We start from the raw sequence: 12,339 nt of genomic DNA on the forward strand, positions 1-12,339 counted from the left end.
CTTTGCCAATTTGATTTGTCCAGTCTATATGAAGATTAAAGTCCCCCATGATGACTGCATTACCTTTGTTACAAGCTCCTATAATTTCATGATTAATACTCTGTCCAAAAGTATTGCTACTATTAGGGGGCCTATAATCTACTCCCACCAGTGTTTTCTGCCCCTTGTTATTTCTTATTTCCACCCATTTTGATTCTACTTCCTGATCTTCCGAGCCAAGGTCCTTGCTCACCACTGTCCTTATGTCATCCTTTATTATTAGGGCTACACCCCCTCCTATTCCTTTCTGCCTGTCTTTTCTAAATGTCATGTACCCTGGAATATTTAGTTCTCAGCCTTGGTCATTTTGCAACCATGTCTCTGTAATGGCTATTAGATCAAACCTATTTATCTCAATTTGTGCAATTAATTCATCTATCATGTTACGAATGCTCCGTGCATTCAGATAAAGAGCCTTTAATTTAGACTTTTTACCATTTTTTTCCTGCTTTGACTTTACTTGCCGTTGCACTATTATTGGTGAACTCTCTGCCCCTTCCTGCCACACTCTGCTTATCTTTACCCAAGTCACTACACTGTTCTGTTGTCTTAACTTTTCTCCTTGGATTTCTAAATTTCCCCTCACCTGACCCCCCCCCCCCTTCCCCCACCCCCCCCCCCCCCGCCCTTTATAGTTTAAAGTGCTGTCTACAGCCCTAGTTATTCAATTCACTGGTCCCAACCTGGTTTAAGTGGAGCCCATCCCGTCGGAACAGCTCCCTCTTTCCCCAGTACTGGTGCCAGTGTCCCATGAATTGAAACCCCTTCCTCCCACACCTCTCTTTGAGCCACGCATTTAACTCTCTGATCTGTTTGTCCCTATGCCAATTTGCACGTGGCTCAGGTAGTAATCCAGAGATTATTACCTTTGAGGTTCTGTTTATTAAGTTAGACCCTAGCACCTCAAATTCAGCAGAACACCATTCTTAGTTCTACCCATGTTGTTGGTTCCTACATGGACCACGACAACTGGATCCTCCCCCCTCATGCTCCAAGTTCTTTTCCAGCCGTGAGGAGATGTCCTTAACCCTGGCAACGGGCATGCAACACAGCTTTCGGGACTCTTGGTCGCAGTTGCAGAGAACAGTGTTTGTCCCCCTGACTATACTATCCCCTACGTCTACCTTTTTAGTCCCCCCACTTGAATGGCCTCCTGTACCACAGTGCCGTGGTCAGTTTGCCCATCCTCCCTGCAGTCCTTGCTGTCATCCATACATGCAGCAAGTACCTCATACCTGTTTCAAGGGCTGAGGCTCCTCCATCACTAGATCCTGGGTCCCCTTACCTGCCTGACTCACAGTCACATCCCATTCAAGTCCATCCCATGCTTCTTAGCATGATGGAAGGACAAATGTAATAAGAACCGTGCACTTCAGGCCAAGTTCATGCTGCCCCAACATGAACTTCAAGCTTTGAAACATTGAAAACATTTCATATATGTGTGGGACTGTAAGCTATTAAACTACAGTAATTATGCTTATTTTACAAGGACTCATGATGGTTCATTTGTAAATATAGATAGAAGTTAAAAAGACTTTGTGCAATTTACATGTTTTCACTAGTTCTTATGATACTCCAATTTACTGTAGTTTATGCAGTGCAAATTAAAACTTACATAAATTAAATATCATTTCAAACTCTAAATTGCTTCCTTCCTGAATTTACTGTCTTTCTGAGATGCTTTCCATAAACATTTTATATTCAGATTTCCAGTGTATTCATGATATCGGAGGTTATCTGAGGAAAGAATCCGATGTCAGTCAAAAAGGAAACATACCCGCTTCCAAAAGAGTGTATAATTACACTGTTGGGTTTAAAATAAACTAGATATTTGTAAATCTGAAGTGCTAAATTGAACAAAAAAGCAAATCAGTAGCAGTGGAACAAAGCTCCAAGGCTTCAGCTACCATTACTACTGGCGCTACACCCTGATTGCCCACCTAAAATGTTAACACAGGAGCACGTACACAGAGACACCCACAGGAAAGGACACAGAAAGAATTAGTTAGATAAACTTATTTCCCTTTGCATGTCTCAAACAACTGGCTCTTTTTGCGAATGGAAAAAAGAAACATATGAAATTTAAAGAAATGCACATTTAAACATCGAGAAAAAGGACAATTCAACCAGCCAACTGTAGTCTGCAATTCCAATTTTGCCAACCCCTTACCTAATTTACCAAAATTGTTCAACATGGCATCACAAACATAATTAAAAACTACTGATACAGTGACGCAGTGTCCTGGGGTACGGATGCACAACACTGCGCAGTGATGGATGCAAACTGGATATCCCACTGTTCCAAACAAGTTGCAGTACTAAAAGAAAAGTCAATGGGCTCCCAAAAAGGCAAGAAAGGTTAGAACAGTAGGGGGCATCACAGAGATGCCTTGAACACCTTCCGGTGGCTTGGGAGAAGTTGTCCCACCTGCCCCCTTGGCTGCAGGAAGTGAGCGGCTTAGGCGACCAGAGAGCTTAGAAAAAAAATGAGCTGAATATTGGAGAGCAGCACTGCCTGACAGTGATAGTGCATGAGTAAAAAGAACAATTTCTAAAGCTGTCTTTTCCATTCTTGTTTGAATCCAATCAGTAGAACACAGTGAGACAAACAGTAAGTAAACAAAACATCATGGTCTACCAGTTACAAGTTATTTACAGGGCAACTGTCCAGTCCAATGCTCTTGAGTGAGTTAGAATTCTGTGCCAGGAACACAGGAGAATCAACATTGCCTGGCGTTGGGCATTCTACAAAGTTTTATGCTGGGTTATTCCCCAGTTCTAGAAAGGACTCATAGCAGAGATGGCAAGAAGCTCTTCTGCTTATTTAGCAAAGCTCCGAAACACCATTTCATTTTGTTTCCGATTTTCAGGGAGGCTAACAGAGCCCAGCACTGGAAGACATCCATCAAGTGTTCAAGTGTTACATCCACTTGGGCAAATAAAGCCTCCAACAGGGCAAAGAGTGGACAGTGTTGGTTCTGTGGTGGTGAAGGCATTGCTTTCTCTTTGTTCCTAAGCCACTGGCATCAGCACAATTTTTTTTGCTACGTGACTCATTTCCATAGGCTTGGTTTTGAAATCCCCATCAGTGCTGCAAAAAAAGAGTCAGTGACTGCAGCGAATTGTTCTGGAGATAGAAGTGTTCAGCTTTCAATCCATGGCACCACGTTGCTTTTCTTGCTTCCAAAACCATGTTGTCTGAAGTGAAATATGAGCTGAGCCGTTGCTGCAGCTGTCTGCTGGCTTTAGTTTTAAACTGTTTCACAACTTCCAATTGTACTTTATCACCCTGACCTGGTTCCTGCAGAGATTTCAGTCTGTGTGACATGATTGGCATCACTGTGGATTAGGACTCAAAGCTTCAGCTGTCAGCTTAAAGAAGGGGACACTTGAGCTAAAACCCACAGCAGCTCCCACGGTTTTTGTTTTTAATTCACATGATGATCTTTGCAAACCATGAGTCAAACATAGGTTCATCACTGCTTATGTAACTGCTCCATCATTTCGAACGTTCTGCTCTGTGTGGTTGTAACACCCTCATTCACAGCACACTTACTGATCTCCACTTGCTATGCAGCTCTGCATGTGTAACTTTGCAGTGTTCAAAATCGCCAGTGTTTGAACTATTCCAAATGCCTGTCTATTGTTTTAATTTCTACAGCAGGTTTTGGACAAAGCTGCATGTCTCCCCGTTGTAGCAGTCCTTTGGTAAGCCCCAAGAGCCAATTCTGCTGCTGAAATCACACGTGCACCATTACAGTACACAATACTCCAAATACTCCAGTAAATGCCTATTCCTCATTGGTTTTGTAGTAGTCAACGCTTTTTTAAAGCAGGATTTGCTGCTCCATTATGTCTTGTTGCCCAAAGCTCCAGCTGTGGTTAATAGAGTGACCTATTACAATAACCAAAATCTCCTCTGTACTGCTGGCTCAGGGCTCAGAATAATATCAAAAGTTTGCTTTTATTGTCCGGTGCACTTTCTGTTAACTTTCTGTTTGGGATAAATTAGTTGTAACCTGGTAGCAGGAATAGTATCAGTTCTCGAAATCCCTGGACATCAGTCACAGATGGTGGTTGTGTATCTTTTGTAATAAAGTCCATGTTCTCCTTTGACCTTGAGACAACACGCTGCCATCGGTGCTTTTTCTGATTGCTATTTTTGGTGCCCCTGTATCGACATGGGTGAACTCTGTAGTGAGATGACATGGATGGGTTGTACGTTTTGGTTATTTTGTTTTAATGGAAGGTTTTAGAGGTTAGCTCAGACACTTTTAACTGAGTGACTGCAAGGCCTCTGACAAAATCCCACTTTTTGGATTCCAGGCACTGATCTGACTGCAGAAAGTGCCATTGGTTTTCTTTGGCGCATACAATTTTTCAAATTCCAAGCCAAGCAGAACGAACAAAGGCTTGAGGCGTTGATATTCTGTTACAGCCCTGGTCAAGTTTCAGACATAAATTCCCACTTCATTAAAATGAGACTGAAGTCACTTTAACGGAAGCACTCAGCAGCAGTGCCAGTAATGAATATTGTACAGTTGTAAGGAAGCTGCCATTCACTCTTTTCTTTGCTCTCATGGCCCCATTCTAAAATTTGTTTCTCCTTCCCCCTCTTTTAGGTCCCACCCTCTTCCAGGAATGCATTGGTTCCTTGGACCCACTTGCAGGCATTAGGCCTGCTCTGCAGCCTTAGTCAACGTCACGCTGGAGATGCAGCCTTAGTTTCAGGAGAGAGTGCCGAGGTGACTTGATCTCCAATCCTCACTTCCTCCAGAGAAGTACCTGACCTCTACTAAAAGTGTATGCTATTCTATTTAAGGGGTTATTTCCTCTGATTAAAGTAAGCTGTGAGTTGTTAAACCGAGGGAACATATACAACCTGTTAAAGGAGACACCAGAAAATTGTGAATAAGCCAAAGGAAATGTGCGATAGTGATAGACTATTTAAACACAAAAAAACTATACAAAAGAATAAAGCATTTGCACCCGCCCACTGTTACTAGTAAATGTTTACACTTTTATTCAAATAGCACGGAATATGAAACAAGTATTAGTTAATAAAAATTGCAGTTTGTTTCTTTTGCCCCCTCTCTCTGGTTAAGCATGAACTTCTAAACAAAGTTCTATGAAAATACTCATAAGAGACCGTACTTTCCTCTGCTCAATTATTGTAATAAAAAGCCAAGATGAATCAATATGCCATATGAAAAAATTAGTAGAATGGTAATGTGGCACACTACCACATTATAATCTTTAATAATATGGTTTGTGTCAAACTATTTCCAGCAATACTTGTAAAACGTTTACTTTTGTTCAATGGCAAATATGATGTTTTCCTAAAAATTTAAGCCTTCACATTCTAACTTGTGTGTGAAAATAACTATTAAAACTGATCTCAACAACTTCCATTTCTTTAATGTAGGAAAAAGTCAAGGCAATTTACAGAAGGATAAGTAAAAAGGAACGGTAGAGCCATGGAGAGAGTTAGAAGAGGGACTGAAAGCTTGGTCGGAAAGATGGATTTTAAGAAAGCGTTTAAAGGGTGGAGAGAGAAGAAAATGGAGGGGTTTAAGGGGGCGGGATCACCAGAGAATGGAACTGAAGTGGCTGAAGGCACTGCCCCCAACAGTGGGGCAAAGGGAAACACTTTGTGCAGTGAGTGAGTTTATGGAGATTAGGAGGAGTACATTATTCACTGGAAGACGGCTGTGAGAAATGCTGTGCCCCCTGTGTGAACTGGGGTTCACTCAATTCTCGATGAGTCACTTTGCTCAAAATATTACATAGAAAATACTGCACAGAAACAGGCCATTCGGCCTAACAGGTCCATGCCGGTGTTTATGCTCCACACAAGCCTCCTCCCTCCCTTCTTCATCTAACCCTATCAGCATATCCTTCTATTCCTTTCTCTCTCCCATGTGTTTATCTAGCTTCCCCTTCAATGCATCTATGCTGTTCGTCTCAACAACTCCATGTGGTGACAGCAGATTCCCCACTCAAACCATTCCTTGGGTAAATAAGTTTCTCCTGTGCACTCAACGGCTAGATTAACAAACTTTCCGGGATTTATACTGGTTAAGTGTTAATGGCTGATTTCTTTTTTGTTCTGGCATTTTTCTTCAGGAAATGTAGATTTCAAAACCACGCTTTCCTGCGTTTTACTTGCAAATAGAAATAAAAGACAACAAATGGTTTTTCTCCCATTTCCTGTCCAACAGTCCCACCTTCCCTGTAGCGTTAAGCGTGGCAGCAGAGCTGGCCAAATCAAACAATAATCATTTTTATTTCAATTTGAATATTTTAGATTTGCATATCCAATAAATGAACAGATTTCTACAAGTCTCCAACCCACTTACGCGGTTACACAGAAAAAGGGGTAAGGAATAAAAACAAGGATCAGACTTTTTCTGGGAGTTTAACGTAAAAGTTAATAACCTACAGCACAGATGCTAACAGTGACAGTGAACACTGGTTATATCAAGTGCTGGTAGAGATGCTCAGCTTCTAATTTGCTCTGATATTAATGAAGAGCCTCTTAATAAATACTAGGAAATTACATTGACTGGTACAGAAACTCACTAATAATAAAGATCACCTCCACAATACTCCAAGTGAAGGAGGACACAAGTTGGCACTGCATCATGGAGCTGCCAGTGTCAGTCAAACTCTGCAGGATACTAACAATGCAGGACTCAAAATAACAGAACATAAGGCACACTGACACACCACACAACTGAAGGTACCCATAGTCACTGGCATGTGTAGTTCAGAATCATCAGTGATGCAATGTTAAAAACATCTACATATTTCAAGCCGTTAAATGCAGTAATTTGCCTACAGAATAACAGTGACTGCACTTCAAAAGTAATTCATTGGCTCTGAGGCACTCTGGGACATCCAGTGGACATGAAAGGTGCTATATAAATGCAATGTTTTCTTCTAAAATTAAAAAAAACTGAAACTTCAATGCTGTTGAAAACTTGACGTAACATTTTACTTGACAACTTAGTACTAATTAGAGAGGAGAATTCGACTGTCTGTTCTGGTTGATATTAGTGTACATTTTGCTAATTGGTAGAATATAAGGAACTGTACAGGCAGCATTATGAGCACTGTGTCCAGTTTTAGTCATTGAGACGCAACGGAAACATTCAAGCTTAGGAGGCAGTACAGAGATGAGCAACAAAACCTTTTTTTTAATATATATTATTCAATTAATTCTCGGGATGTGGGCGTCGCTGGCAAAGCCAGCATTTATTGCCTATCCCTAGCTGCCCTTGAGAAGGTGGTGGTGGGCCTTCTTTTTGAACCGCTACAGACCCTGTGGTGAAGATACTCCCACAATACTGTTATGTAGGGAGTTGTAGGATTTTGATCCAGCGCCGATATATCTCCATGTCAGGATGGTGTCAAACTTGGAGGGGAACTTGAAGACGATGGCGTTCCCATGCACCTGCTGCCCTTGTCCTTCTAGTTGGTGGTATTCACGAGTTTGGGAGGTGCTGTCGAAGATCAAACTGATCCCTCTTGTCAGGGGGTTGAGTTATAAAGTAAAAGCTGCAGAAATTTGGGCTCTTCAGTCTTGAACCTTATTAGTTTAGAGTGCAGAAAGTGGCACTTCAGCCCATCCCGCCTGTGCCTGCTCTATGTTAGAGCAATGCAAAATTAATCCTAATGCCCCACTCTCTCTCCACAGCCCTGAATCTTTCTCTGCTTTAACATGTATCCAATTTTTTCTTGAAAGATGTAATGGTCTCTGTCTCGAACCCTCTCTGTGGCAAAGTATTCCATGTTCCAAAATCCTCTGTGTAAAGAATATTTTCCTAACCCCTCTCAGTGACCATTTTAAATTGATGACCCCTTGTCACTGACGTCTCAACCAGTGGAAATGGTCTTTCCCTATTCACTCCATCAAAACCTTTCATAAAATCCCATCTTAGCCTACTCTGCTCTGCTGGAAATAATCCTAGTGTCTCAGGTCTCTCCTCATAACTTTAATTTCCCATCCCTGGCAACAACATGTGATGCATCAACACGCTCATCAGTATAAACAACCCAACTGCAACACAGCCAATGACAGCGCAAATGCACTTTTACGCGAGTCTCCCAATCTGCTACTGAACCAATCACCTCCCCAGCTTACTAAACACATTAAGCTGCTAAGTGCACAGAGCACTGGTCTCCCGTGTACCTGAGCAGCCTCTAACAGGCCTACAGAAGACCAGCAGCAGACTGAAATACAACAAAGGAGAGCAGTGCAGAAAAGTCATTTTTGGTGTTGCTTTCCCAAGATCCAACGCTCATCGGGCTATAAAGTAAAAGGGTCATCTATTGCTGTACATCGTCTACCAGGTAGTTTGTGCTATGAATTATGCACCTCCCACGTCCTCTGTGCTCCTGGACCATCCTCCCTTCTGTACTGAAAGATACCCAACAATAGTTACGGCCCCTGTGTTTTGGGGCTGAAAATTCCGCTATATCATTCACTTCTCTCAGTGCTGTGGTGATGGTTTCACTCATGCCCTTCAATCAGCTGACTAAGACCAGTCTCCCCCATCTCCCCGTTCAATTCTGCATGAAATGTCCTTGACTGGCTTTAACAAGACAAATGCCTTTTTTGGTTTGACAATTTCCATGAACACATTTTAAAATGGGAGGAGGAATCACATTTACTCTATCATAAACCTTCATAATTTTGATTCCCTATTATCCTTCATCCTTCTCAAATGCAGAGAAAATAAGCCCTAACTTCAAGTCTCTCTTCATAACTGTAACTCCTTATCCCTGGTAACAACCTGGTGAATCCTTGCTGCACTTTTTCCATTGCTTTTATATCCTTTCTATAATGGAGTGCCCAAAACTGTACACAATACATTTTCAAAGTCAACATTACCCCCTTATTTTTGTACCTTATGCCTCTAGATACAAAAAAAAGGACTCAGCGGTACAGAGATGGTCTGTAACTACTCTCTATTGGACCTTCACCTCTATTTATTAATGCTTTTGTCAAAAAAAAGTTGAAAATGTGGCCCTAACAGAGCAATACTTTTGTACTGTATCTGTATTTGTTTGAATATAGTTAAAATGCATCCATAATCTCATTTTCAGAATGATAATACTCTAGACCCTCACAAGCCCTGGCTGCATCAAGGGAATTTGAAATATTTTCACAACTGGGCTGGGCTGATACCTCAGGAGAAAAAAAATCGAGTTACAGGAAGTGGCAACAAAGGAAATATTTATAACATCTCAATTCTCCCCATCATCATTGTGTTTATAATAATCAGTTAAAAAGTCTGCATTTTAGCTTTTCAGAGGTTCTTACAGAGAGCAGATGAAATTCTTCAATCTCACAGTAACGTAATGCTAGATTTTTCTTTTAAGAAAATAAAACACTTTTCAAGATATTTGAACCTCTGTGACACATAGTACCTGGAAACGAGAGGGTAGGAGGGCTCCTCTGCTTCTAAAATTGCTGCTCTGAAACCTGGCACACTAGCAAGTGTGGGAGAGGTCCAGGGTGACCCTCTTCAAATTTTCCTCCTTCCCTGTATGGAAGTTGATGCCTTCTGCTAGGCCGTTCCCCATGACAATTCAGTGTGTGGACTATCAGAGTTGTAAACCCATATTACACCAATCCATTGCATAGCCGCTCCAGCCTCTGCTGAGTTGCAGCAGGAATCAATATGTCAATGAGTCAGGATTGAGAAGTGGAACACTGAAAGGAAACTTGGGGAAAGAGAAGTCACTGGACTGTGAGGCAAAAAGTTGGCTTGAGCCATCGTTTAGGTTTCATAACATCTGTAGGATCAGAATTGTAGGGACATGAGCAGCTATTTTAAGAGTTACAGCAACCCAGGAAACACTCATGGAGCTTCTGATAACTTTGTGCCAGTCCCTTGAGTGAGATGTTCATTGTGCCTCACTTATGGGACAGGCTGGACGGACCAATGGGTCTTTTCCTGTCTGTCATTTTCCGTTATGTTCGTGTGAATCAAATGTTGAAATAATTTTTTTATTTAAAGAAGTTTACATTTTCATGATCCAAAAAGTGTGTTAGTATCCCCACAAAGTCAGCCCACCCATGTGGTACAAACCAGTTCACCATTCGTCTCGATGTCCTGAAGCCCACATTTTTAATGTGATGCAATATGAGTATTTTGCTAGTAATTACACAGCCAGCTGATTACTTTAATCTGAGTGCTGTGGAAACATTGCATATGAGAGAAGATGCTCTTATTTAATCTACACTAGCTTGAACTGCCAGGGCATTTAATTGTATCATAATATGGTCTGAAGATAATTAAACCATAACTGCAGTTTTCTATTTTAGTGCAGCCTAAAAGGGACATTAGATTTATCTACTTAGAATGACATTATCTTGTTCCTTCAGCTGATAAAACCTCTGAATGGCCAGCACAAATCGACTAATCATCTCACATTCCAAACATCATCCTCCTCATCCAAATCCACCGATGAACTAATTAACCTCTGACCTCATTAATAATGTAATTAAGTCAACAAGGCATATAAAGATAGCTTGTCCAGTTTCAAATCATTGCTGTTTATAAAAAACACATACAGCAGATAAAATTATTGTTGACTGGAGGTAGAGTGCAGCTGTAATGGGACCTATTGGGTTCACCGCCAGTTAACATACAACCTTTCAGCCTGATTAATCCGGTTACATCCTGATCAATATGACAACCGTTTTGGTTACTGTAACTTTATTTTACCAAAATATCAGCATTACAATGAACCCATCCTTCTAGTCAACAAGGTTGCTAAACAGGAGCCAACTTCCTCAGGAGCAACAGTTCTCTAAATGTGACTGTCGCCACAGATTTACTGAGAAGCTGCCGCCTACTACTTTAGCTTGAGCCACTAGTGAAAAAAGGTTACCAGTATAGGTAAGTGGAAGATCCCACCTACACAAAGAGCAAAAGGAGCTGACCGGTTTATTAGAAATTCTACTGTATTATACATTTCTTGTCATTTCAGTTAATACATTGTCAGAAATTACAGTACGAGACATCCTATGGGTCACTAGGCAAAAGTAAAAAGAAAGAAACAAGAGTGCTAATGTTTGGAAAGTTCACTGAAATGTAAGATGACAAATAGGTGCGATAACGATGAATCAACATATTTTTGTTTGTCTGTACTTCTTAAAAGATTAAATAAATGGAAAGATACAAGACAGGTAAACAACTACGGCAATCTGATGTTACCATACCAACTGTAAGAACCTTTAAAATTGTGTTAGTCTTTAACTTACTCCAACCCAACTGCTACTTTACAGAACAAACTACATACATTTTATTTTAAACTTAGAGGTGTGGAGTCTGCCACTGTATTTTTAACTAGTTGGCACATCGTGTGTCACATAACAGGAAGGGAATAGAACAGTTTATCATTAGTTCTCCAGTGACAGAAAACCATGAAACAACCAATGATAAAGGGACACTTCTTAATACTGACAATTTATATCTTGCATAGTTCAGAGTAACATTTACAGTTTAGTGATCATGGCATAGAGTTCTGCACGGCGGGAGTGCATATCAGGAATTCGGACAGAGGTCAGCAATCCAATTCATGGCTCGTGTAATTTTCCATCCAATTATTTTATTGGCTGGAAATCGTACAGGTTGCAAATTAGACATGCTGAACTCCTCTCCCGAATTCCTGATACTTACTCTGCACCAGGAGCACTAAATATAAAATTCACCTTCATTTTTTTGTTAAAGAAAATTTACCGTAAAATTCAATGTTTAGCTTCTTATGTACACGATGCAGGTGTAATCTGCAAGAGTGCAAAGATAAGTCGTTTATTTCTCTGTAGTCCCTAAAAATTATATCCTTGTAATCTGCACATACTTAAGTCAGCAAAAGCTGATTTTATGTACTTTCAACATCAGCACATATCAATTTTCGGATATCCCTCACTCCCAGGTTGAATCACAGCAATTTCTCAATGAGAAGACCAACACCATTTTCACAAAGGGAGTAAAAAAAAAACTTGTATAAATTCTGTATAAAAATGGACTGATAATGAGGAATGAATTAGGGATAACTCTGGAATTCCCTACTGGTTATTAGATTGTGATACACAATTTGTGGACTCAAGTACTATATATACTGACCCAAAACTTAGCACTGAATCAGCATCTGTAATTCACCCTCATCACCTTGGGACGTTTTACTATGTTAAAGGCACTATATAAATGCAAGTTATTGTTGTTAGCACCAGTTATCCTATATGCAGATTTTTACTTATGCCGTCAGTATACTTGTAACTTG

The 12,339-nt window shown here is 40.6% G+C and overlaps 1 protein-coding gene across 4 annotated transcripts in view; it reads right to left on the reverse strand.

Annotated features, from left to right (window-relative positions):
- Nucleotides 1-12,339, reverse strand: part of ctbp2a (C-terminal binding protein 2a) — a 245,497-nt gene that overhangs the window by 209,409 nt on the left and 23,749 nt on the right. The gene's annotated exons all lie outside the window — the stretch shown is intronic.

Source organism: Heptranchias perlo, chromosome 21 (genome assembly GCF_035084215.1).
Source record: "Heptranchias perlo isolate sHepPer1 chromosome 21, sHepPer1.hap1, whole genome shotgun sequence".
In the NCBI taxonomy this organism is placed as follows: Eukaryota; Metazoa; Chordata; class Chondrichthyes; order Hexanchiformes; family Hexanchidae; genus Heptranchias; species Heptranchias perlo.